The sequence below is a fragment of the Schistocerca piceifrons genome, chromosome X (assembly GCF_021461385.2).
Source record: "Schistocerca piceifrons isolate TAMUIC-IGC-003096 chromosome X, iqSchPice1.1, whole genome shotgun sequence".
Taxonomy (NCBI): Eukaryota; Metazoa; Arthropoda; class Insecta; order Orthoptera; family Acrididae; genus Schistocerca; species Schistocerca piceifrons.
In genome coordinates this window covers 747,736,564-747,762,443 of record NC_060149.1, presented here as the reverse complement: position 1 = coordinate 747,762,443, position 25,880 = coordinate 747,736,564, and the positions used below count along the sequence as shown (strand labels likewise).

At 44.6% G+C, this 25,880-nt stretch overlaps 1 protein-coding gene across 1 annotated transcript in view; it reads left to right on the top strand.

Moving 5' to 3' along the window:
* Window positions 1–808: 808 nt before the first annotated feature.
* LOC124722530 (glycine receptor subunit alpha-2-like) overlaps window positions 809–25,880 on the top strand; it is a 424,158-nt gene continuing 399,086 nt past the window's right edge. Inside the window, exon 1 of the mRNA XM_047247678.1 lies at window positions 809–1,147. The gene's annotated coding sequence lies outside the window, so the exon portion shown is untranslated. The remainder of the gene's footprint in view (window positions 1,148–25,880) is intronic.

Genomic DNA, 25,880 nt, shown 5'->3' with positions numbered 1-25,880 from the left:
CGTATCAAGGCCGTTATTATGGCCAGAGCTGGTTATTATGGCCAGAGCTGGTTGTTCTGGGTACTGATTTCCCAGGATCTATGCACCAAAATTGCGTGAAAAAGTAATCACATGTCAGTTCTAGTATAATATATTTGTCCAATGAATACCCGTTTATCATCTGCATTTCTTGTTGGTGTAGCAATTTTAATCGCCAGTAGTGTAATTTTAAACATTAGGTGGCAGCCAGGAACTGTATCGTATGCCTACGAGAAGTCAAGGAACATGACATCAATCTGGGTCTGGGTATCTACTGTCTTCAGGGTCTGGTAGACGAACGAAGCAAGCTGGATTTCACAAGATCGCTGTTTACGGAATTCTTGTTGGTTCGTACTGAGGAGACTTTTTATCCCCGCAACGTCCATCGTACACGAGCACTAACTGCGTTCAAGATGGAAAGGATGGTAACAATATGCCTTGTTGTTAATGAATCAGAGCTGTGTTTGCGGTTTCGTTGCCCTGCATAGTTACCTGAACTTATTAGTACCATACATTGTAAATCCCGTTTTAATTCTGCTTATTACCGTCAGAATCGCACAGAGAGACTGGGAGAATACAGTGTTTCCCGAAGTACGCGTCGTAGGCCAGTCAGTCTGTAATTTAGCCATGTTTTTATAGAAAAATGCAGGCTAACTGGGCGACGTAAAGAGATTACAAACACCAGCGGTGATCCGATTAGCGCGTGATTCTATTAGGCAATGGCTTGCCAAGTCAGTGGCGGCCGCGGCTCCGAGACGGAAACATGTGACTGGCGCTGGGAAAACCTAAAAGGTCAGTTGTGCGCCATGGACGGCGCCCCGCGGACCTCCAACGCGCTGTCTGCTCCTGCAGTCCTCAGAGACGCCGAAAATGCCCCGGGTGCGAGTCGCCCCTTCTCTGCGCGCAGCATCTGGAAAATGTGCGCCTACGTGAGAAACAGTCTGTGAACGCCGTTCGAGAATGCTGAACTTACTCTCATGTGATCTCGAGTGACGGTATCGAGGGAGACTGTAACAGTGTTGTTAGTGATTCCTGAACAATACGAGTACCCTCTTGCTGGTGGTTCGGACAGAAGCGGTCACAGTCGTGCACCGTTTTGCTGAAATACCTTTGGGACTGCACAACTGAGGTAAAATGGTTTTGTTTATTATGTAAATGTATAGCTGTCCGTGGTTTCGAAGATAATACAGCATAGTCTTGCGTGCTATAAATGAACTGAAAAAAGGCAGAAACAACCCCTGCAACAGTCAGGCGAATCGAGTTTGCACTGCATGTGCGAAACAATTGACAAGCAAGGGCTAATGTGATATCACATCAGTCATGCCTTAAGCCCTCAGAATATGAGAATTCTAGTCATATATCGTTAAAAGTTAACAGGAACACCTTTGATGAGGCTAATCGTATCACTGTCATGTTTTATGTTTACTCGAAATATATAAGACAGTGGAATTAATGGACAGTTTATGGTCTTCGTTAACGGATTAATATTTACGCTCCTCTGACTATTTTCTGGACAGCGCTAGTTTATGCTTATGAGATTATTATCAGTCTTATGGGATAGTACTAAAAATATGAAGATATATTAAAAAGCAAATTTGGTGAAGTACCTAAATTACACTAGTCTTTAGTTAATCAATTATTTCCACCTTCCCTTCATACTTCGTGTCCGTCGTCGCATATTAATTCGTAACCAGGGAGTCATTACCTGCTCAACATTTCTCCACTTCAACGGCGAACTGAAAAATATGTTAGAAAAGTACCTAGTGTATTTGATATAGAATCAAAACAAAGACGTAAATATTCCACAGAAAGGTAAAGGAGATGGAAGGAAGAGAAGAATCAAATTATAGTGATATAGAGAAAAATGACGTCTATAAGATAGTAGAAAAGAAACTATTAATCCCTTGTACATTTGCTCTTTCACAACATAACACATGATCCAATTAAGTCGTGATGAAGACCAGTCACAAAGGCAAAACGTATACTGAATGCAATAAATAAAAAAAATTATAACTAAATATCAGTTCTTTGAGCTGGTAGTTACTTCATTCTAGAGGATTACTTTTTCTTTAATGGAAGTATATATTTATGTTGGAAATATCGCATAGACATTTGCGCAATTGGAAGGCCTAGAGCCGCGTATTACTCGAATTTTCTGGGCGTGTGGAGGAACGTGTAGAGTGTATTCATATTCGGCGCTTGAGAAGGCAGTATAACGACGCACAGCCTCATTTGAATGTAGGTTTACTTAATTTTCCATATTTATGGGGTGAATCTACTCCAGGATTTTAATCTCAGCGGCTTCATCACATGCAGGTGAAACTACTGTACGCACAAACATACGCGCCATCTATGTGTAAGCTCAGAATTCCCACTCCGGTGCAGAATGACTAATTTCACTAAAAGTTTCTCCAAAGTAGGTAGTCATGAGGCCAAGACGGATATTAGAAAAATGGAAGGTATTAAACTTGGAATACGGGTGCTAACTTCAATCTGACAGAGAGGTGCGCACCTTCAGTCTTTTCAGTAATTATTAGGAAATGTTCTGATAAGAGTAACACTTATTGACATTGTCAGATTGTTTAATAAAATGACGGTATTTTATTTAGAAAATAAGTTAAACGAAATCTCTTAGTTCACCTCAATAATGTTATGGATGAGTTTCTATTACAGAGTTACTTGAAATAGAACATATAAGAAAAATGATTCAGTAGTTGAGAAGTCATATTATCTGAAAAATTTCAGTGGACAGAAGCGTGTAGAAGAACATCAGATCTAAAAATATTCATTGTCCGGTTTCTAGATTAAATAGTTCTGTGGATCTACGGATCCCCCAAATGAATAAAAAATCTAATTTTCTTAAAACAGCGACCTTTCGTTAACTCACGCTGATGCGGAACGGATCCGAAGTGTCTTTTTCTATCACCCACAACGCTTCTTTGTCAAGAAATATTTCACGAAATTTCACTTTCGCTGCTACTGCCTCAATTTTGAAATTTAAGTTATGCATGTTTATACACTATTTTTCTGAGTTTTCGACGGTATCTTATTGACAGTTTACAAACGGTAAATAATCTCCAAACCAACATGTAATCATGCGCAGCATAATAACAGTGAGTAATAGGGGCGATCATAGTACCTGAAGCTCTGTCATATATATCAACACAATCGCCATGTTTGTTTTCTATATTCCGTAGCCGGTGGAACTTGTGAAGAGCCGGCAGTTAAATCAAGGATGTTCACATATTTAATATTATCGAATCGTTGTCTAATTACACCTATATTCTCATGCCAATCTATTGGCCCTTTTATTACAGAAATCTAGGTTCTGTCATATATGACTACTGTAATTCCTCCATCTTTCTTCTTTACGACAGTCAAATGATTGTCGTATTGGCTAATGCTTCTTTTTATAACACCCCTTCCGTCAAGTTCGTTTGCTGTTGCTTCTCTGCTTGTATTTGGTATTGGGCAGGCCTTGACTGAAAATGGTTCATGAGGTTTTATCTCTAATTTGCACTGAAAATGCAACACTCTGACTTGTCTGAAAATATCTTCTTGTATTCCATTAGCGCTTCGCACATGTGGGCTAACTCCATGTTACGTTCCTTCATGGCCTTTATTCTTTCCATTTTGCTATACCTATATTCAGATACTTTCCTTTCTTTCCTGACCGGATGTACTCTTTTCTACTAGAAGTGAATGCTCCTTTTATTAATATTAAGGCACTGATTCACAATAGATATTGGATTTCCACTTTGACCTGTTTCACCACAGACGCTCATTGAAGCGGTGACTCATTTCCTTGTCTTGAACTACGCCTGGTAGCCTTCAATAAAGAACCACGACCTCTGCCACCTCTGTCTCTATAGTCATTTGGACCCATCTTCTTATCTGCCTCTTATTGTCCTCAGCCCCTCATAGCATTCAGTTACTTTACCCTCACTTTACAATCTTCTACTACTACTTGCTCTCCTGCCGCATCACCTTCCTTATGATTTCGAAAAATGGTACATAACATTTGTGTTACTTAAATTTTAGATCGAGGGAACTGTAGAAAAATTTCAGGAAGTGTTACTTGACGTTTATGTACTGAGAAAGATAGAGAAAGCCTCGCTGGGGCCGTTACACTACAACGTCCCACGTTTCCCTCTCAGGTTTAATTTAAGGGGGTAATCAGTCGTTTGCCTTTATTTTTCAGTATTAAATCGTAGCTTCAGAGAAGGCTTACATTGTGATCACTTAAAACTCCCATCAACGGATCCTGAGAATTGTTTGTCATACATTCCTTTCATAAATATCTATTTCGTTTTGGTAATTATTATTCTTGTTTTAATCCATAATGACTCACAAGGTAGAGGTCGATGAAGCACGGTATTGCGATAGCGCTCGACCTTGAGGTTTCTATTTGGAAACCTAGCGGTAGAAATAATGATTATCACCAGTATTTTGTAGGCAAGGAAGCTTGAGATGGTAGTGTGAAATTACTCAACGTCATACTAAGTACCAGTGTGCTGGATGAAACTCGTAATCATCTCTACAGCAGCTCATGAAGAAGATTTGTGACACGATTGATGATAGTTCATCTGTTCCATTGGCAGGTACGTTAGCGCTGTTCGAGAGTGGGTGGCTATCGATCGACACCAGGTTTCACTCACTCCTTTCCTTTCATTTTTTTAATTATCCACAATAACTTGTGCACAACACTACACAGCATAAGATAAGTGCACAGTTGACGCATTATTCTGTGGATCCACCTTAGTATATCACAGTGTATCTGAAACATCTAGGCAAATGGGCGACAACATTCAGATTACAGTTAAAGACTAGGCACATACCTAAAATGAGTTTCTATTTTCTATCTATCTTAAAACTTTGTTCTACATCTACATGGATACTCTGAAAATCACATTTAAGTGCCTGGCAGAGGGTTCATCGAACCACCTTCACAATTCTCTGTTATTCCAATCTCGAAAAGCGCGCGGGAAGAATGAACACGTATATCTTTCCGTACGAGCTTTAATTTCCCTTATTTTATCTTGGTGATCGTTCCTCTCTATGTAAGTCGGTGTCAACAAAATATTTTCGTATTCGGAGGAGAAATTTGGTGATTGGAATTTCGTGAGAAGATTCCGTCGCAACGAAAAACGCCTTTCTTTTAATGATGTCCATCCCAAATCCTGTATCATTTCTGTGACACTCTCTCCCATATTTCGCGCTAATACAAAACGTGCTGCCTTTTCGATGTACTCAGCCAGTCCTGTCTGGTAAGGATCCCACACCGCGCCACAGTATTCTAAAAGAGGACGGACAAGAGTAGTGTAGGCAGTCTCTTTAGTAGGTCTGTTACATTTTCTAAGTGTGGATTACTCCTACTACCTTTCTTGACTTTTGGTGTGACCTGTGCAACTTTCCAGTCTTTGGATACGGATCTTTCGTCGAGCGAACGGTTGTATATGATTGTTAAGTATGGAGCTAATGCATCAGCATACTCCGAAAGGAGCCTAATTGATATACAGGCTGGACCAGAAGACTTGCTTTTTTAAATGATTGAAGTTGCTTCACTACTCTGAGGATATCTACTTCTACGTTACTCATGTTGGCAGCTGTTCTCGATTCGAATTCTGGAATATTTAATTCGTCTCCTTTTGTGAACGCATTTCGGAAGGCTGTGTTTAGTAACTCTGCTTTGGCAGCACTGTCTTCAATGGTATCTCCATTGCTATCGTGTAGAGAAGGCGTCGATTGTTTCTTGACGCTAACATACTTCACACACGACCAGAATCGCTTTGGATTTTCTGCCAGGTTTCGGGACAAAGTTTCGTTGTGGAAACTGTTATAAGCATCTCGCATTGAAGTCCGCGCTGAATTTCGAGTTTCTGTAAAAGATCGCCAATCTTGGGGATTTTGCATCTGTTCAAACTTAGTATAAAAGCCTTTCATCTTTATCTTTCGTTTTTATAGTTATTTGTGGTAAATTGATGCTTTAATCATAGTAGAAATGGTAAACATATTTACGATAGCCAAATAATAGTAAACAAGAAATGCACGAGAGCGGTTTTACATAGTTATTTTGGACAAATGAGGCTGTATTCGTTATTCACTTTAACTTTAAAAAGTCGCAGATTGACATAATGTTTTAAATGTTGAAATGCTAAATACAATCACTTTCATATTTTCAGATCAGACATGTTTCGATCATCACAGGTTATCTTTTGGATCCCTATACAATTTAATAGACTGTGACAGCGTACAGCTTATTCACACAGAATATGTTACAGAATGCTGACTGATGTAAAAGGTTCTGTAAAGGCCAGTGATGGTTACTCATGGTCGAAACAGGGAAGTTATGAAAACATGACAGTGATTATATATTTCAATAACATTGTAGAAATAATGACGAAAAAGTCATAAAACCATGCAAGGTATTCAAAACTGATCATTTCAGCGAACGGGAGATTAAGAAAAGAATGTCCGAGGGATGATTTTGCCTTTAATCAAAATGTTCCTTGAGTGCATGTTGACATAAGGAATCACTATCGTGGACATGGTCTACAGACAATTTTTTTTCCACTTAAAGCCGGTCTGTGTTCAGCGGATGAACAATCGTTATATTATGCTCTAGTCTGCAATTATATTTAAATCGCAGTGACATGGTAGTGGTCGCACCAATGATGACTCTGTTATACTGATTGAGGGAAGAACTTTTGTCATGGCGATCTGTTCAGAAATAACAGAGCATGTTCAGTTTACAGCTTATAACCAACACATTTTCCTACCAGATTTTAGTCTGAACTTAGGACCTCTCTGCAAAGCCTGGTGAACTGAGAAAAGAAGATGTGAACTATGATTACTCATCGGTTGAACAATCGTCGGCTACGTATAGCAGCACTGAGTTGTACTCTGTCCTCACAGAATAACAAATAGTCTGTCAAAAACATTACGATTAAAGGACAACAGAACGACTTGAAACTTCGTGGCAGATTAAAACTGTGTGCCCGACCGAGACTCGAACTCGGGACCTTTGCCTTTCGCGGGCAAGTGCTATACCATCTTTTTTTTTTTTTTTTTTTTTTTTTTTTTTTTTTTTTTTTTTTTTTTTTTTTTTTTTTTTTTGCCCGACCGAGACTCGAACTCGGGACCTTTGCCTTTCGCGGGCAAGTGCTCTACCATCTTTTTTTTTTTTTTTACAGTCCGTCGCGCTGACCACTTTTTTTTTTGTAATCTTTATTATTGAACAAACGGAGAGTACATATATATATATATATATGTATATATGTATATATATATATATATATATATACGCAAAGCAAAAGTTCTTCAAGGTACCAGTTAAACATATACAAATGAGTGTTAGGTAAACAAATTATTAGAATAACGTGAAATACAACAAATTAGAACATATCCTGTTTACCTTTTTTTTTGTTTTTGTTTAAAAATTTGTATTGAACAAACTAAAAGTACATATATAGTCACTATGCAAGAGTTTTTCAAGGTACCATTTAAAAATATACAAATGACTGTTAGTTAACCAAAAAAAATATTAAAAAAGAAAAACATTAAATACAACAAAATATAACATATTCTGTCTTCTTCCTTTTTTTTTTTAAAAAAAATTGTGTTTGTTTTTGATCGATGCATGAGAACGTGGATAAGGGTGTTGCATCATGTGACAGGTACGCATGGTACACCCCAACTTTGAGGGGGGTCAAGGAAGACGCTGCGGAGATAACCGGCAAAAGTTTGTCGGTAAGATGGTTTTCGGGTGAGGGTGCTATGCGCGGTCACAACTTTGTACCAGAAGTCAAGGACTGTATGCGGACCACTCCGAAAGAGATATTCTAAAGCCTGTCCTCGAAACCAGATTAGGGTATGGTGCTTAGCAAGAGGGTAGTGAAATGTCTGGGGCAACAACAGGAAATCCGGAGTTACCGTCGTTGGCGGGGCACGGAGGTAAAAGCCCACGATTCGTTGGATGAGGAGCCATACGTTTTGTTTCAGGGGGCACGTAAGACGGTGCTCGTCGGTGTCTTCGAGCTCACAGTCAGGGCAGAGAGGGGAGGTGGCCAGTCCTATGCGATAAAGTCGACTATTAGTCGGGAATTTTCCATAGACTAAAACATACCAGAGTGCAGACACAGACGACGGTAAAAAGGGTGCATGCACACACCCCCAAACCGTGCGCCAGTTAATGTCAGGATGCTGTAGCACCATGGGGTCGCAAGGGTTGGACAGCATAAACAAACGATAATAATCTTTAGTATGGGGAGGACGGGTGACTGGAAGATCGGCCCGAACGTAGCTGAGTTCTATGAAACAATTGGCGACGTAGTACAATAATGGAGAAATAGGTGCCACATTGATCGGTGGATCGAGAGAAGCTGGTCGGAGGATACCTAAGAGACTGCGTGTGAAAGACGGGACCGGCCCCTGCCAGTGCCGCAACAGAGTGTGGACAAAGAGTGCAGAAGAGCGTGCCCGCACGTTGATGAGTCCGAGGCCACCTTTTGCAGGAGGCAGTGTTAGAGTGTTGTAGCGGACTTTGAAAAGTGCCCCTGCTGACACGAAATATCCAAAGGCTGATTGGATGCGGCGGCCAAGGAGTAACGGCATTGGGAGGATCTGGGCGACGTGTACCAGTTTAGGGGCGACATAGATGTTGACATAGGACACACGTTGGAGTTGGTTTAAGTTACGGTGCACTTGACCGCGGACATGGTGCCGAATCGACTGCAAAAGCCGCCGGTAAGCCAGGGCCACTGTGCGGTGTGTGGAGCTCGTAAATTCGATACCCAAGTAACGAAGGGTGGCACTAACTGGGAGTGGGGTCGGCACCATAGCCGGGAGGCCGCGCCCAATGTGCATCATAGTCGATTTACGGACATTAAGAATGCTACCAGAAAGACGTCCATACTGGTGGATCCATTGGATGGCGTCATTGAGTTCCGTGAAGGAGCAGGTGAGAAAGAGGAGATCGTCCGCATAAGCCCTACAGTGAAAGGTGTGGTCACGCAAAGTGAGGCCCTGCAGTCTAGAGGTAAGTCCAGTGATGAGGGGCTCAAGTGCAATGGCATATAGTAAAGTAGACATAGGGCATCCTTGACGCACAGAGCGGCGTATAGGAATCGGTCCTACAAGCCTCCCATTGACTTGTACCATCGAGACCGCGGGAAGGAGTAACCGGCGAATGGCATCGGCAAAAAGCAATGGGAACCCCATACGTGTCGCCACCATGAGGAGGAATGGATGTCGAACGCGATCAAAGGCACTCGTGAAATCGACGGATACCAGTGCTGCACGAAGGCGACAAACCGACGCCAGTGCAATGAGGTCACGGCATTCTTCTAGGGCTGTTTGTAAGGTGGCCCCACAACCACGTGCAGACTGCTCAGGTGAAAGGACCGTAGGTAAGACGGTGCGTATGCGCGCTGCTAAGAGGCGAGCATAGATTTTATAGTCTGCATTCAGTAGTGTAAGGGGGCGATATGCAGAGACATGAGACCCTCCCTTCGGTTTAGGCACAGGTAGAAGAATGCCAGTGACGAATTCAGGTGGAATTGGGAAGGACGGAGTAAAGAGTTCCTGAATCATTTCCGTCCAGCGAGGAAGCATTAACGTGGTGAACGCCCGGTAAAACTCCACTGGGAGACCATCTGGTCCGGGTGATTTGTTCTTGGCCCCTTTGTTGATCGCATTTACCACCTCTTCTGCGGTGATTGCAGACATCATGGACGTCGACTCCGCTACGGTGAGGGTCCGATCAGGGGAAGGACGGAGATCATCAGGAATGGGCGTCGCCATCGGTTCATCATCATAAAATTGGCGATAATGTTCAGCAAAGGCGGACACGACCGCCGCCTGTGTTGTGTGGTGAACACCATCGGAGGTCGTGATGTTGGGGACGAAAAGCCGACGTCGACGACTATGGTCGGATGCGGCATGGATTGTGGATGGGGTTTCGTCGTGGAGGAGGTCTTGTCGTCGGGAACGCACCACGACACCATGCAGTCGTGCACGTTGAAGAGAGAGGAGACGAGCTTTAGTACGTTGTCGTCCCCTGTGGGTGTCAGGTGATGGAGGGAGCGCATCGAGCTCACGGAGGACGGCGTAGTGAAAATTTGTGGTGTCTCGATGCCATGCTGCTGCTTCCTTGCCACATTGTATGAAGGCCTTTCTGATCGCAGGTTTGGCACATTTGAGCCACCAATGGAACGTGGATGTGTATTGCGGAAGGCGTCTTTCGCAAGACGCCCATATAGTGGCAATACATTGTCGGCAGTGTGGATCATTAAGGAGGGAGGTATTAAGCTTCCAGTAACCTCTGCTGCGCCACACTGACTGAGGTGGCAGAGCCAGGGAGCAAATGACGGCGCAATGGTCCGAAAATGCAAGGGGCCATCGTTCAGCTTGGGCGACTTCATTGCCGAGGTGAGCAGAGACATAAAACCGGTCCAGTCTGCTCGCAGAATGTGCTGTACAATGGGTAAAACCGGGGGTATTGCCATGAATTTTCTCCCAAACGTCCACTAGATGAAAATCTTCGATTAAGGTGAGCAGCGCCGGGCATGGCGAATAACCAGGTACTTGGTCCTGCGGATGGAGGACACAGTTGAAATCGCCTCCCATGATAAGGCGATCATAGCGTCCAGAAAACAGGGGCGCCACGTCATGTCCGAAGAAAGTGGACCGCTGCCGACGGTTCGTGGAGCCAGACGGAGCGTAGATATTGATGACGCGCGTGTCGAAGATGGTAACAGCCATGCCTCTTCCACAGCGAAGGATTGTCGTGTCCGTGAGTGGGATTACTTCGCGTGTGTAGAAAGCCACTCCACGCCCTGATTGATCACATGTGGACGTGTATGAGTCGTAGCCGTAGACTGGTGGTAGTGTGGCAACGCGTACTTCCTGAAGAAGGGCGACGTCGACGTCAGAGGCCCGAAGCATGTCACATAGGAGTTGCAGCTTGGGTGCAGTGCCGATCATGTTGATGTTCAGTGTGGCAAACCGGTATGTTTGTTTCAGTGGTGGTGGACGCGCATCTACCATCACCAAGGGAAGTAAGACGAGGGCACTGACAGGAAGTCCCGTCCCATCAGTTGCAATGTCTCGCTTTTGATGTTAACAGGCAGCCTCGTCCGGCGGAGGTAACTCATCCGGAGGAGGGGGCGTACCTTCCTCAATGTCGTCGGCCCATGCTCCTGTGCCGTGGGTCTGTCCAATGCCCATGGGAATTGCGTCGTGGTGAGAGAGATCTGGAGTTGTCGGCGGGGAGACAGGCGTCTCAACCGGCGCACCGATCGTTACATTGTGCGTGGCGACCTCCATAGTGGTCCCGTCCTGCGAAACGTCTTGTTCATCGTGAAAGTTGTCCGCCGACCTCTTCGTGGAAATGTCGGCTGCTTGGGTGTCGTCTTCGTCGTCGCGGGTGGCAACGCTCTGAGAGCCCGTGGGTGAACGGCGACGGCGTTTGCGCCTACGTGGCGAGCGTTGTTTGCGCACGTGTTCCTCAGTGTCGGACGACGGCAAGGAGGAGCGTCGACCTGGTTCGAAGGCGTCGGTAGGTACAATGAAATTGTCAAACAGGTGTTGTGAAGATGTACTGGTCTCCTCAGCGTCCGGTGCGGGAGCCTGTTCGGCGGCAAGGTTGTCAGGCGGGACGTCTGTACCGTCCGTTGGTGACTGGGACGGTGGGACGTGCCGATCGGAAGGACCGGGCGACGGACTGGACGAAACTGTAGACGTGGCAAGAGCCGCTGCGTAAGTGACCGGTAGGGCGGTCATCGTGGGTGTGACGGACGCTTCCGACAACGGGAGCTGCGCGTCACGTCGTTGAATGCATTCAGACCGTAGGTGACCTTCTTTCCCGCAACCGGAACAGGTCCGAGGTTGGCCGTCGTACATTATAATGGCACGGCAGCCTCCGATACGTAGATAGGAAGGCACGTGTTTCTGCAACTCGATGCGGACCTGTCTAACACCGTTTAAAACTGGATAGGTCTGAAATTGGACCCATCGTTCGGCAACATGTTCCAGAACGTTGCCATAGGGACGGAGCGCCTCGATGACGACGTCTGCAGGTAGTTCGAACGGCAGTTCGAAGATCCTTATCGTCCGTGTGCCGAGACCTGCGTGATCGACGGTAACGGGTCCGACGTTGCCGTCGGAATGACAGAAGCGCAGTTCACGTTTTGCCTCTTGAAGCACCTTGTCACACGCCGCATCGTTGATCATTTTGACGTAGACGGTACTGCTAACTATGGACAAGTGGATACCAATTAGATCCGTTGGTGGTATTTTAACTTCATCGCGTATAAATCGTTCTACCTCCAGGGCCTTGGGTCGGGCGAAGTCAGAACAAAAGTTGAAACGTAATGTCTTCTTCCGATAGTTGTGCGCCATGGTGGTCTAGAAGGAAAACGGCACTTACAGAGGCCGAAGTAAACACAAACACACCGTGCGCGCCTCGCCCGCAGCGCTCTGGCGCGTGACCGCCTCGCAGCACTGCCGGCGGCAGACTGAACTTTACAGAAGCTTCTGTAAAGTTTGGAAGGTAGGAGAGGAGATACTGGCAGAAGTAAAGCTGTGGGTATTGGGCGTGAGTCGTGCTTCGGTAGCTCAGATGGTAGACCACTTGCCCGCGAAAGGCAAAGGTCCCGAGTTCGAGTCTCGGTCTGGGCACACAGTTTTAATCTGTCAGGAAGTTTCATATCAGCGCACACTCCGCTGCAGAGTGAAAATCTCATTCTGGAGAACGACACTTGTTATGATTCAGTCATACAATGCAATCACGCACAAGGAGCTCTACGTACAAAGACTGGTGATAAACATAAAGCGTCTTCGATTAGGATGTCATCGAACCTGCTACTCGATGTTACTATATTCTTCAAGTACGCTTATAGGTGAATATAGCAACATTTATTGGTCCTGAAAGTAACTTTTGACTGCGAATGTCTTTTGTTCTTCATAACATCGGGTGTTTCAAAAATATTCATCCGATTTCGCTAGACTGTATCTTCCACATGACTGAAAATAGAAACCTTCGGTAAGTTTTAACTTACATAAAGAAAAAAAGTCCTTATTTTCAAAAAAGTCATACGATTTTAAGGGTGTATACATTTTACATGCATATACATGTTACCTTCGAGCACTTTTTACAATTATATTTAGGATAAGGGTATTCGTTAACTTTCCACAAATGTTTGATATACCCTCCACCAAAAGCGCAACAAACATCCATACGACAATGAGATATTCACCCTGCAGCGGAGTATGCGCTGATATGAAACTTTCTGGCAGATTAAAACTGTGTGCCGGACTGAGACTCGAACTCGGGACCTTTGCCTTTCGGGGGCAAGTGCTCTACCATCTGAGCTACCCAAGCACGACTCACGCGCCGTCCTCACAGCTTCACTTCTGCCAGTATCTCGTTACCTACCTTCCAAACTTCACAGAAGCTCTCCTGCGAACCTTGCAGAACTAGCACAATATCCTTTCTTCCAGGAGTGTTAGTTCTGCAAGGTTCGCAGGAGAGCTTCTGTAAAGTTTGGAAGGTAGGAGACGAGATACTGGCAGAAGTGAAGCTGTGAGGACTGGGCGTGAGTCGTGCTTGGGTAGCTCAGATGGTAGAGCACTTGCCCGCGAAAGGCAAAGGTCCGGATTTCGAGTCTTGGTCGGGCAAACAGTTTTAATCTGCCAGGAAGTTTCATTCATACGATAGTCAAACTCATCCCATACTTGTGGAAGTATGTCTCGAATTACTGCATTCACAGCTGTTGCTGTACAACGTCCTAGGTCACACATCCTAGCTGGAATGGGAGTCACAACAGAGTCTTTCACAACACACTCCCACCCGCCCTCAAACCCCCACAAAAAAAATCACGTACCGTTGTATCATGTGTCCTTTGAGGCCATCGATGCAGTGCGAGATCCTCACGTTCCTTACGGTCGATCAATTGCTGAGGCAGCCCACTGTTAAGAAATGCGCTCACATGAAGGTACCGGTACGGTGGTGCTCCGTTCCGTTGAAAAATATACTGTGTTTCACAATTCCTGTTACAGGCTTCTAAGGTTTGTAGAATGAATTTAGTAGATAAAATCTTGATAGTGAATATATGTCCTCAGGTGCACCATTTGGATATAAAAGGAGTTTGAGTATCGTATCACTTACAAAAATTCATCTTCACGGTACGCACACTGCAGAGACAATGAGCCCTACCTACGTTTCCTAGAGGAGCCTATGGTATGGGCAATGTTTCGCGTATTCGTCGTCGGGTTCGCTTCTACGTGATGAAGGACGTCCTCCTCACAGTCGAGAGCGTAGCGCGTCCGTGAAGCACCACAGTCAACCCTCCTAATTTGCAAATCTTTCAGTTTCTCGCAGCCGATGTTTCGGACGAGAATCGTCTGTGATGTCATAATTACAACAGAAATTGGTGATAGCGCCCTCTTCTCAGTTTGTATGCTTACCGTGAAGCAGGAGAGTGGCAAGTGATCCGATTTTAAAAATTATTTTATATCCAAACAGTACATTCCCGGACATGGGTTTCTTAACAAAATATTGTCTACTAAGTCCCCTCTATAGCCCCTAGAAACGTATAATAGGAACAGTGAAAAAGCCGGTGCAAATTTCAGCTTTTTCTCGCAGTTGTAGAAGAAGCCAGACGAACGAGCCAGCGACCTAGCTGTACCGACAACATGCACTGGTAACATATGACTGGAATCAAGATAAACTTTTAGTTTCGACGCAAATCTACCCTGAGTTTCTACTTTCATTCATGTAGAGGATATAGTTATGTGAAATTGAATTTACACTTTTGAAACAGTCTCTGTTTTAAAAATAACGTGTCTTCGAGATTCCTTGATTCAACAGTTTTTTACACCGTGTTTTTGTGACGTCGGAAAAATTTCCACAAACGGCAGGTTACCACACAAGTTGCAATACAAAATGATCACTCTCAGTTCGGAAAAGCCGTATTTAAAAGTTATATGCTACAACATCACAAGCGTAAAACAGCAAATTTTGGTGTAGGACTTCGTGCAGTGTTGAACGTGGTAGCTTTAACTATCTGGAAGATTTACGGATTTACTTCCTGCGAGAAGGATCGAAGGCTTCCTGAGGTGTTCTTGGACGCCCATTCTCGATTTTATAGAGCACTGTCGCTGTCTCCACAAATTTCTTCTGCCGTCAAGGAAATGATGGAGTTACACTTAAATCTGAAGTTTTTCTGAGTATGTTGGTCCGACTTTTTTTCAGTGTTCCAGGTTATATACCATTTAGGCTCCTTTCAGAGTGTGCTGATACAATAGTTCCATTCTTAGCACTCATATAAAACGGCTCGCACGCGGGAAGATCCGTACCCAGAGACGGGATAGTACGAAGGGCGTTTGAAAAGTCCGTGCAAAGTCCGAGAGACGGCGCAACCGGCGCATGTCGAGGTCATGTTTAGTTAGTAGTATCTTTGGAAAGAACGCACACCAAGTTTCAGCCATATTGGTCTATTTCTTTGTGTTTGGCATTCGTGTGAATCAAGGAAGTAAAGTGATTGTCAAAAAATGGACGAAAAAGAACTTCGTGTGGTGATTAAACATTACTTTATGAAAGGCAAAACGCCTCAGGAGACTGAAAAGAAGCTTGATAAACATTACGGCGAGTCTGCACCTTCGATTAGAACAGTTTATAAGTGGTTTCAAAATTTTCGACTTTCTGGACGCCCTGTGGTGGTTACGACTCCAGAAATCATTGATAAAATCCATGATGTGGTGATGGATGACAGAAGAGTTAAGGTGCGTGAGTTTGTTAGTTCTGTGGGCATCTAGAATGAACGGGTACATAATATTTTGAATAAACATTTGGACATGAGAAAGCTATCTTCATGATGGGTTCCGCGATTGCTCACGCTTGACCAAAAATGGAAGCTTGACCAAAACCGGAATCGTGTGAAGTGTTGCAAGGATGGTTTGCAGCTGTTCAGGAAGAATCCGCAGGACTTTAAGCGTCGTTTCGTCACTGTGGATGAAGCATGGATACATTACTATACTCCTGAGACCAAACAACAATCTAAACAATGGGTTACCAAGGGAGAATCTGCACCAAAAAAGGCGAAGACCATTCTTTCGGCCGGAAAGGTTATGGCGACTGTTTTTTTGGGATTCGCAAGGGATAATCCTCATCGACTATCTGGAAAAGGGTAACACTATTACAGGTGAATATTATTCATCGTCATTGGACCTCCCTTTTCCATCACGACAATGCACCAGCACACACCTCAGCAGTTGTGGTCGCAAAAGTATGGAAATAGGATTCCAACTCGTTTCGTATCATCGGCCCCCCCTCCCCCCCCTCCCCCCCCCCCTATTCTCCAGACTTGGCTCCCTCGGACTACTATTTGTTCTCCAATTTGAAGAAATGACTGGCTGGACAAAGATTTTATTCAAACGAGGAGGTGATTGCAGCAACTATTAGCTATTTTGCAGACTTGGACAATTCCCATTATTCGGAAGGGATTAACAAATTAGAACAGCGTTGGACGAAGTGTATAAGTCTAAAAGGAGACTATGTCGAAAAATGAAAAAGGTTTACCCCAAACACGTAAGTAGTTTTTTTTATTTTTGTACGGAATTTTCAAACGCTGCTCGCAGAACAAGTGACACCAATACCCAAGAAAGGAAGTAGGAGTTCAAAATGGTTCAAATGGCTCTGAGCACTATGGGACTTAACATCTGAGGTCATCAGTCCCCTAGAACTACTTAAACCTAACTAACCTAAGGACATCACACACATCCATGCCCGAGGTAGGATTCGAACCTGCGACCGTAGCGGAAGTAGGAGTAATTCGCTGAAATATAGACCCATACCACAAACATCGATTTTCAGTAGGATTTTGGAACATATACTGTGCTCGAGCATTATGAGTCACCTCGAAGAAAACGATATATTGACAAATAGCCAACACGAATTCAGAAAATATCATTCTTGTGAAACACAGCTAGCTCTTTATCTTCACGAAGTAATGCGTGCTATCGATAGGAAACGTCAAATTGATCCCACATTTTTCGATTTCCAGAAGGCTTTTGACAGCGTTCCTCATAAGCGACTTCTAATTAAATTGCGCACATATGGAGTATCGTCTCAGTTGTATGACTGGATTCATGATTTCCTGTCAGAGAGGTCACAGTTCGTACTAACTGACGGAAAATCATTGAGTAAAATAGAAGTATTATCTGGCGTTCCCCAGTGTGATAGGTCTTATGTTGTTTCTGATCTATATAAATGATTTGGGAGACAATCTGAGCAGTTCCCTTAGATTTTTTGCAGATGATGCTGTCATTTACCGTCATGTAATATCATTAGATGATCAAAAGACTTGTAAAATAATTTAGACAAGATATCCTTATAGTGCAAAAAGTGCCAGTCGACTCTAACTCACGGAAAGTTTGAAGTCATCCACATGAGCATTAAAAAGAATCCGCAAATTTCAGTTACACGATGAATCACACAAATCTAAAGGCTCTAAACTCAAGTAAATACTTAGGGATTACAATTACAAATAACTTAAACTGGAAGGATCACATATATAATGTTGTGGAGAAAGCAAACCAAAGATTGCGATTTATTGTAAGAACACTTCGAAAATGTAAGAGGTTTACTAAAAGGACTGCTTACACTACTCTTGTCCGCCCTCTTCTAGAGTATTGCTGTGCGGTGTGGGATCCGCACGAGATAGGGTTGACAGAGGACATTGAAAAAATTCAAAGAAGGGCAACTCGTTTTGCATTAACGCGAAATAGGGGAGAGAGTGCCGCGGATATGATGCACGAATTGGGGTGGCAGTCATTAAAAAAAAATAGTCGTTTTTCTCTACAGCAAGAACTTCTCATGAAATTCCAACCACCAACTTTCTCCTCAGAATGTGAAAATATTTTGTTGTTACCCACCTACATAGGGAGAAGTGATCATCATAATGAAATAAGAGAAATCAGACCTCGCACGGAAAGATTTAAGTGTTCGTTTTTCCTGCTCTCTATTCGAGAGTGGAGCGGTAGAGAAATAGCTTAAAGGTGGTTCGATGAAATCTCCGCCAGGCATTTAACTGTGACTTGCAGGGTAATCATGGAGATGCAGATGAGTAAACCATGATTAGATTAGATTAGATTAATTATTCATTCCATAGACCCATGGTACACACTGTTCCTTCTCTTGAGGAGTAACTACTTTGTTCGGAGTTCGTATCACGGTATGTCTTACACCAACAGTATACGTGAAAGACACAGATGCAATGCCATTAAAAACTTTGAAAAACGCTGAGTGTCTAGTACGAATTCGATGCAGAAATCTTATCAATTGCTTTAGTAACAAATTTTTAGAATTGTAAAGAGACTTCATGGACCCCCCGTATTTTAACCTTCGTTGTGGAGCGACTTCAGGCCAGGTTTCTTATAAAAATCAAAATATTTACGTCTTTAGCGTAAGTTTCTTATCTGGGACGGAAAGTACGTGAACGTATTCTCATTGGTATTACAAAGATTTCTGCAGGTTGTTCAGCAATCATGATGGCTTCCACTGTAACTTTAACAAATAAAGAAACATGAATATAGAACGTAGTAGTCTATTTGCAGATGGAAATATATACGTTACTTAATTTACACTAAGGTGAGGAAAGTTATGAGATACATCCTGATATCGTGTGGGCCCTACTTTTGCCCGACGTAGTGCAGCAACTCGATGTGGCACGGACGCAACAAGTCGTTCGAAGCCCCTGCAGAAATATTGAGGATTTGCCCAAAAACCTGTCCCCGTAACCAAGGGCGTAGACCCACTCATGTGTGGTGGTACTCGACTCCGATGTAGTGGGTCTTAATCCTGGTGGTGACAGCTTCTTCGCCAGTATTACCCCAGTAAGGGGGGAAAAATGATGAGTTGAAGTTCGTGGTCACCAGGCTGTGCTACAGCAACTTGGGATGAAGTCTAAACTTATCCGCAATGTCTAATGGGGTGATGTCACGGAAAGGCGTCGGTGTCATGCGTCCGTCTGATGGGGCCGTTGGGCTCTGCGGCTCTCTTGTTGCTATTCGACAGGAGTAGGGTACAGCCATTTACACATTGCACAGGTGCCGGCCACAAGTTTCACCTTCTCCTTTCTTCCTCATTATCGTCATCAGTACAACACTATCACGGAACTATACGCCATACACGGTCGTAATTATTATTATCACTAAACAGTTACACTTTAGATATTTGACAACAGCCGCTGCAGAAATGATGTTAGTTACAAATGCTTGCATCAAGCTGTAACCCACATCAAGAAATATATGAAACCATTTGCACTCTACGTTTTTAGTAACGAATATTTATTGTTCCATCAGAAAATTATACATAATGTTACAAGACAAGATTTAAAGCTGTTCTTGGAGTTGTAGAGGGTTTCCATTCAAGTAATTTAGTGCAGGATAATTGTTATGGTAAAAACGATAAATGTCTTAAAATTTATCATGGAGAAATTAATCGTATTATTTGCTTGAGTGTCCAGTAGGGTCAGATACTTTTTTAAAATTTGTTTTTCGTTTTAATCACCTTTTCATTGGCTACGTACCCTCCTTCGTAACCGAGGCCGCCGATGCATGGATTGTGCTGATACCACACTCGAGGGTGTCTGTCTCGAATTCTGGTTGTGGAAGAAATTGTCACTATCCTTATTTGCCTGGAAATGAGAGAAGAGGTGGTGGCATGAAGTTTGTGGTCCCTAGACTTCTCGTCAGTGTTCTGGATTACGTCTATGGAATGAGGGCATGTGACATTGTTGATATTACGTTTCCGTCGGATAGGAACATTGGGCCCGGCGTTGGCCTGGGTGTTCTTCGAGAGGTATAAGCTATGGCGCGGTACTGGGTTTCAGTCAGTCCCTTCTCTTTCATCATCATCACCATTATCATCATCATCATCACCGTTATCAACAACAACAACAGCCGACCGGAGTAGCCGAGCGGTTCTAGGCGCTACATTCTGGCACCGTGCGACCGCTACGGTCGCAGAATCGAATCCTGCCTCGGGCATGGATGTGTGTGATGTCCTTAGGTTAGTTAGGTTTAAGTAGTTCTTAGTTCTAGGCGCAGCGCTCGTCCGTCTCCGCACTACGAGATGGCACTGTCTTAGAGACGGACCAAATTCTGCTTCCGCCGATCCGCGCATTAGTATGTAACGCAGCCAATGAGATTGCTGCTAACGTAGATCCTTTTCTCCTCACGGATCGCACTCGCGCAGTGATACCTGAACGCTCGAGGTATTATAACGAGAGTACAGACCTCCGATTAATGTCCCTCCTAAACTTGTCCATTATTACTCCCGTGCCAACTGGTATGCCTACTGAGACTCCATTCACACCCAGGTTGACGGCCATGACCTTACCCTCCAATCTCCTGATGACATCTCTCGCACTGCTGCCTTCCTGCACCAGACCTTGTCTGACGCTGTCGCCACCCAAATCCCACCAAAGCCATTCACCCTCACCGCCCCGCCCTGCCTCCACAGGCCGTCCTTCTCCTTCGAGAGTCCCGCCGCCTCTACCGCTCTTTTCTCCGCACTCGTGACCGGGATACGCTTAGCCGCCACCGGTAGTTACAACGACACATCCGCAACCTGCTTACTGCGAAGAAACGCCGTGCCTGGCGCCAGACATGTACACAATTCAACACCGCGCTCCCCATAAACTCTTCCAAGTATTGGTCTGCTTTCCACCGCCTTACTGGGAACCGCCCCACCCCCCCAGTACCCTCTCCTCCTTAATGACCGTCCCTTTCCTGACAACCTCAGTATGGCCAACCACTTTGCCTCTCACCTCTGCGATGTTTTTTCCATCCCAGATGATCCCCACTTTGATTATTCCCTCTTCCCTGACGTCATGGACCGTACGAATACCTCTGTTCCTCCCCTTGCTCCTAGCTTCCAGTACTTGGGCCACACACCACCATCTGAACTTAACACTCCCATCACTGCACAGGACATCAGCCTCACACTCCGCACTAAACACAACACTGCTCCTGGCCACGACTGCATTACCTACTGCTACCTCAAACACTGCCCTCCCTCCTACCTTTCAATCCTTGCCACCCTCTACAATGTCATCCTTGCCACTGGCTTCTATCCCGACCTGTGGAAAACCTCCCGTATCCTGATGTTCTCCAAACCCAACAAGCCTCCATCTGATACCTCTTCCTATCGTCCTATCTGTCTCACATCGGTGTTCAGCAAGCTCTTGGAATCCATCCTTTCCCGGCACATCCATCACCACCTCCGCCAAAACCACCTCCTCCCAAACACCCAATGTGGCTTTCGACCTTCCTTCTCTGCTGATGACCAACTTCTCCGCCTCACTCATGTCCTCTCCCTCCAGCTTAACTCCCGTCGCTCTGCCATTTTTGTCTCCCTTGCCCTCGAAAAGGCCTACGACCATGTCTGGCATCCCGGTCTCCTGTTTAAACTCCAAACCTACGCCCTTCCTATCAACTACATCTGTCTGATGGCCTCCTTCCTCTCCCACCGCCCCTCCTATGTTACCATCCATAATGCCAGTTCCCACACCTTCTACCCCTCTGCAGGTGTGCCCCAGGGCTCTGTCCTCTCCCCTCTCCTCTACCTCCTGTACATGGCAGATATGCCCCAACCCCCCCCCCCCCCTCCAGTACACCTCTTGCAATAAGCTGATGACACCGCATTCCTCACTCTCGCTCCTACCCTCCAACGGTCCCAACGCCTTCTCCAGAATCACCTTGACCTTTTTGCTGCATAGTGTAACCAGTGGCTCCTGAAACTCAATCCTTCCAAGACCCAGGCAATCATCGTAGGTCGTACCACTCGCTCCTCCCGGCTCCTGGATTTCTCCCTTACTGTCTGCGCCTGTCCTGTCCGCCTCACCCCCACCCTCACCTACCTTGGCCTCACCATTGACCGTCACCTCACCTGGATCCCTCATCTCCGCTCCATCCAATCCAAAGCCCACAACTGCCTCCGACTCCTCAAACTCCTCTCTGGCTGGACAAGGGGGTTGCACCCCTCTACCATCCTCCACACCTACAAATCCTTAATCCGTCCCATCCTCTGTTATGCCAGTCCTACCTGGATATCTGCCCCCCCCCCCCCCCCCAAATTCTGTAAGTCCCTCCAGATCCTTGAGCGTCATGCACTCTGCGTCGCCTTCCGTATACGCCTCCTGTCCCCTACGCGGATCCTCTATGATCTCATTCCTTTCCCCGTCTGCTCCTATTCCTCGAACATATCCGCATCCTCTACACCTCCCGCCACCTTGAACCCCCTCACCCCCTGGTTGCTCCTCTCCTCTCCCATCCCCGCCCCCTGCCACGTCTTCACTGTTGTGTCCCCCCTACCCTCCATCTCTACACCGTACATCTCCTTTCCCAAGGTGGCTTCCATCAACTCCCCCTCCTGGATGATGCCCTCTCCCCCTCCATTTATCCCTCCTATCAACTCTGATCCTCACTCCCCCTCCTTTCCTCTGTCCTTTTCCCGGGCTCCCTCTCCCCCCCTTCCATCCTCTTTTTTCCCCACCTCCCCTCTCTTTGCGCCCTTCTCTCCCCCAAGTCCTTTTACATTTCCCTCCTCTGCCTCCTCTCATTCCCTCTCGCATCTGCCCTTCTCCCCCTTTATTAGTCCTCTCCCTCCTTGGTTCCCCCCCTTTTTCGTTTTTCTCCTTCCTCCCTCCTTGTTCTTCCCCCTCCTCCATGTCCCCCCCCCCCATCTGCCTTTGGCTCGGGAGTGTCATCTTTGTGCCGCCACTTTCGTGCAGTGTTCTACATTGAGTGTTCTACAATGAGTGTTCTACAGTGAGTGTTTTACAAAGAGTGTTCCGTGTTGTGTTTTTTGGGAAGTGTTGCGAATGGCCATCATACTGTCGCTGGGTGTGACTTTTATCTCTTGCGAACAGAAACCAGACTGTCGCCGTGTTTTTTTAATTGTGTGTGCACTATGTTACTTGTCTGATTTCTGTGTCTTTTATTAACGTTGCCAACCCCTTTTGCTTTCTGTTTTAACTTTCCGCATTTTTCCACCATTTTACACTTGACGTCACCGTTTTATCGCCTGTTTTTCTTGTTTCTTTTCTTCTTCCGTTTTTTAAAATAAAAGTCTGTAGGCTGTAGAGCAGCGTACTAAGCTGCTGCCAGCCCGCCCCCTTCGGGGGAATTGAAAATCAATAAAGGAAAAAAAAAGCTCCGATTAAACAGTCTGCATTAGTCTATAGTCAAGTTTCAGTCTGCGCCTAATAAGATTATCATATTTCTGTACATAGCCATGAAGAGAAATGTATAGACACTTTGTCAAGTATCAGAGATATGTGAGAATAAGATTAACGTACCAAGACCAAAGGAACTTCAGATTGTCAATTGTAAATACCATCCAGAACCGAGTTAAGTAAGGTTTATGATTGTTATTATTGTAATAAATGTGTGTGAAAATTAATCAAGTTCTGTTTAAAGTTGGTCATCGTCAATCTGCTACTCTAAGCGTGCAAGTGGCATTTCTATCGTCTGACCTAACGGCAGAAGATAAACACGCCACGATAAGACCACGAGACATATTGCTGACACTCGCCTACTTCGTTAGAGCGACAAGTCAAATAATCTGATGGTGTGTGTACCGAAGGTCTTACAGTACGCACACTACAACAACAATGCTATTTTCACGTAAAACAATTTTTATTAAAATGTCAACGAGTGGATATGTGTTAGATTCAGCACGAAGACGTTTAGGTTGTGCTTCGGGTATTGTCTTGGCTAATGGTAGATAGGCTTTCATTTAACATTATGTGTCCGCTGCTACAAAGCTGGTAGACTGACTAGCCTGATGTTCGAGTTGTTGCAGTACTTGGTGTTGTTGCCACAGGTGAAGTCGTTGCTCTTTTGGTTGTAGCTGCGGTTGTAGCTCATGTTGCTGTTGGTGTAGCAGTCGTTGTCGCTGTCGTATTACCGCCGCTTGCTGCAGTTTATGCGCTGTACGGGAGCCTTGCAACAGGCTTCTGCAGCTGCCTACGTAACCTGACTTGTGTCAGCAGGTTTAGCCATGCTTCCCGCTAACGGATGGTATTCATCACGAGGAAGTGCAACGTGAACTTAAGCCACGACGAACCACGCAGTACGTCCGAATTCTACGGAGACTCAGTAAGAGTGTTGAGTCAAAAGCTTGCCGAAGTAATAGATTTGGTTTTTGTTAATGAAATCAAATTGAGTTTTTGTTTTTTAGGATTGTATGGAACACGCTGGAATAGACCTCTGGTTTCAGTTTATTGCTGTCGGTCAAATAATTCAAAAATATGACAGTGGTTTGGAATCAATGAGTAAAACCGTTGCGGTGTTGTAACTGAGTGTCACTGATAATCTAGTCCAACAGCCACGTATTTCCTACTATATTTCACTACAGGGTGGCAGTATACGTGCACTTGCAAATATCTAAACATACACCTTCTTGACAGTTTGGCACTATGACATAGATATGGAAACACTCTGAAGATGGATAAATATACTTTATTACACTGAAAGGCTACAATAAATGTACTTAACTTTATTGGTAGCTTGGTGCGTGACACCTGAAGTGCTGTACGCAGTTGAATCCAAATAAGTTTGCTGTCTCTGGCAGTCTATGAGTCAGTCGTATGGACAGATTATTAACTTGCAGGCACTCGTAGTTACCTGTTCCTATTCGCATTCTCTGAGAATTATTTCGAGGAGTTAGTTCATGAGCCCACGCGAATAGTAAACGCCTGTGAAACACACTTGACCTCTTAGCAACAAATAATCCTGAGTTAATAACGAGCATCAAAACGGATACAGGGATTAGTGAACACCAGGTTGTCGCAGCGATATTGAATATTGTAACCCCCAAATCCTCCAAAAATAAACGAAAAATGTACCTATTCAAAAAAGTAGATAGAAGTTCACTTAACGCTTTCCTGAGAGACGATCTCTATTCCTTCCAAACCAACAATGTAGGTGTAGACCATACGTGGCTTGAATTCAAAGAAATAGAATCGGCAGCAATTGAGAGATTTATACCAAATAAATTAACTAACGACGGGTCAGAACACTGTTGCAGAAACAACGAAAAAACATGCCAAATTTAAACAGACGCAAAATCTCCAAGACTGGCGATCTTTTACAGAAGCTGGGAATTTAGGGCGGACATCAATACGAGATGCTCACAATAGTTACCGTAACGAAACTTCGTCTCGAAACCTGGCAGAAAAACCGAAGAGATACTGGTCGTATGTGAAGTACGGTAGCGGCAAGACGCAATCAATGCCTTCTCTGCGCGATAGCAATGGAGATACTATCGAAGACAGTGCTGCCAAAGCAGAGTTACTAAACACAGCCTTCCGAAATTGCTTCACCAAAGAAGACGAAGTAAATATTCCAGAATTCGAATCAAGAACAGCTGCCAACATGAGTAACGTAGAAGTAGATATCCTCGGAGCAGTAAAGTAACTCAAATCACTTGATAAAAGCAAGTCTTCTGGTCCAGACTGTATACCAATTAGGTTCCTTACAGAGTATGCTGATGCAATAACTCCATACTTAACAATCATAGACAACCGTTCGCTCGACGAAATATCCGTACCCAATGACTGGAAAATTGCACAGGTCACACCAATATCCAAGAAAGGTAGTAGGAGTAATCCACTAAATTACAGGCCCATATCGTTAACGTCGATATGCAGCAGGATTTCAGAACACATATTGTGTTCGAACATTATGAATTACCTCGAAGAAAACGGTCTATTGACACACAGTCAACATGGGTTTAGAAAACATCGTTCCTGTGAAACACAACTATATGCTTATTCACATGAAGTGTTGAGTGC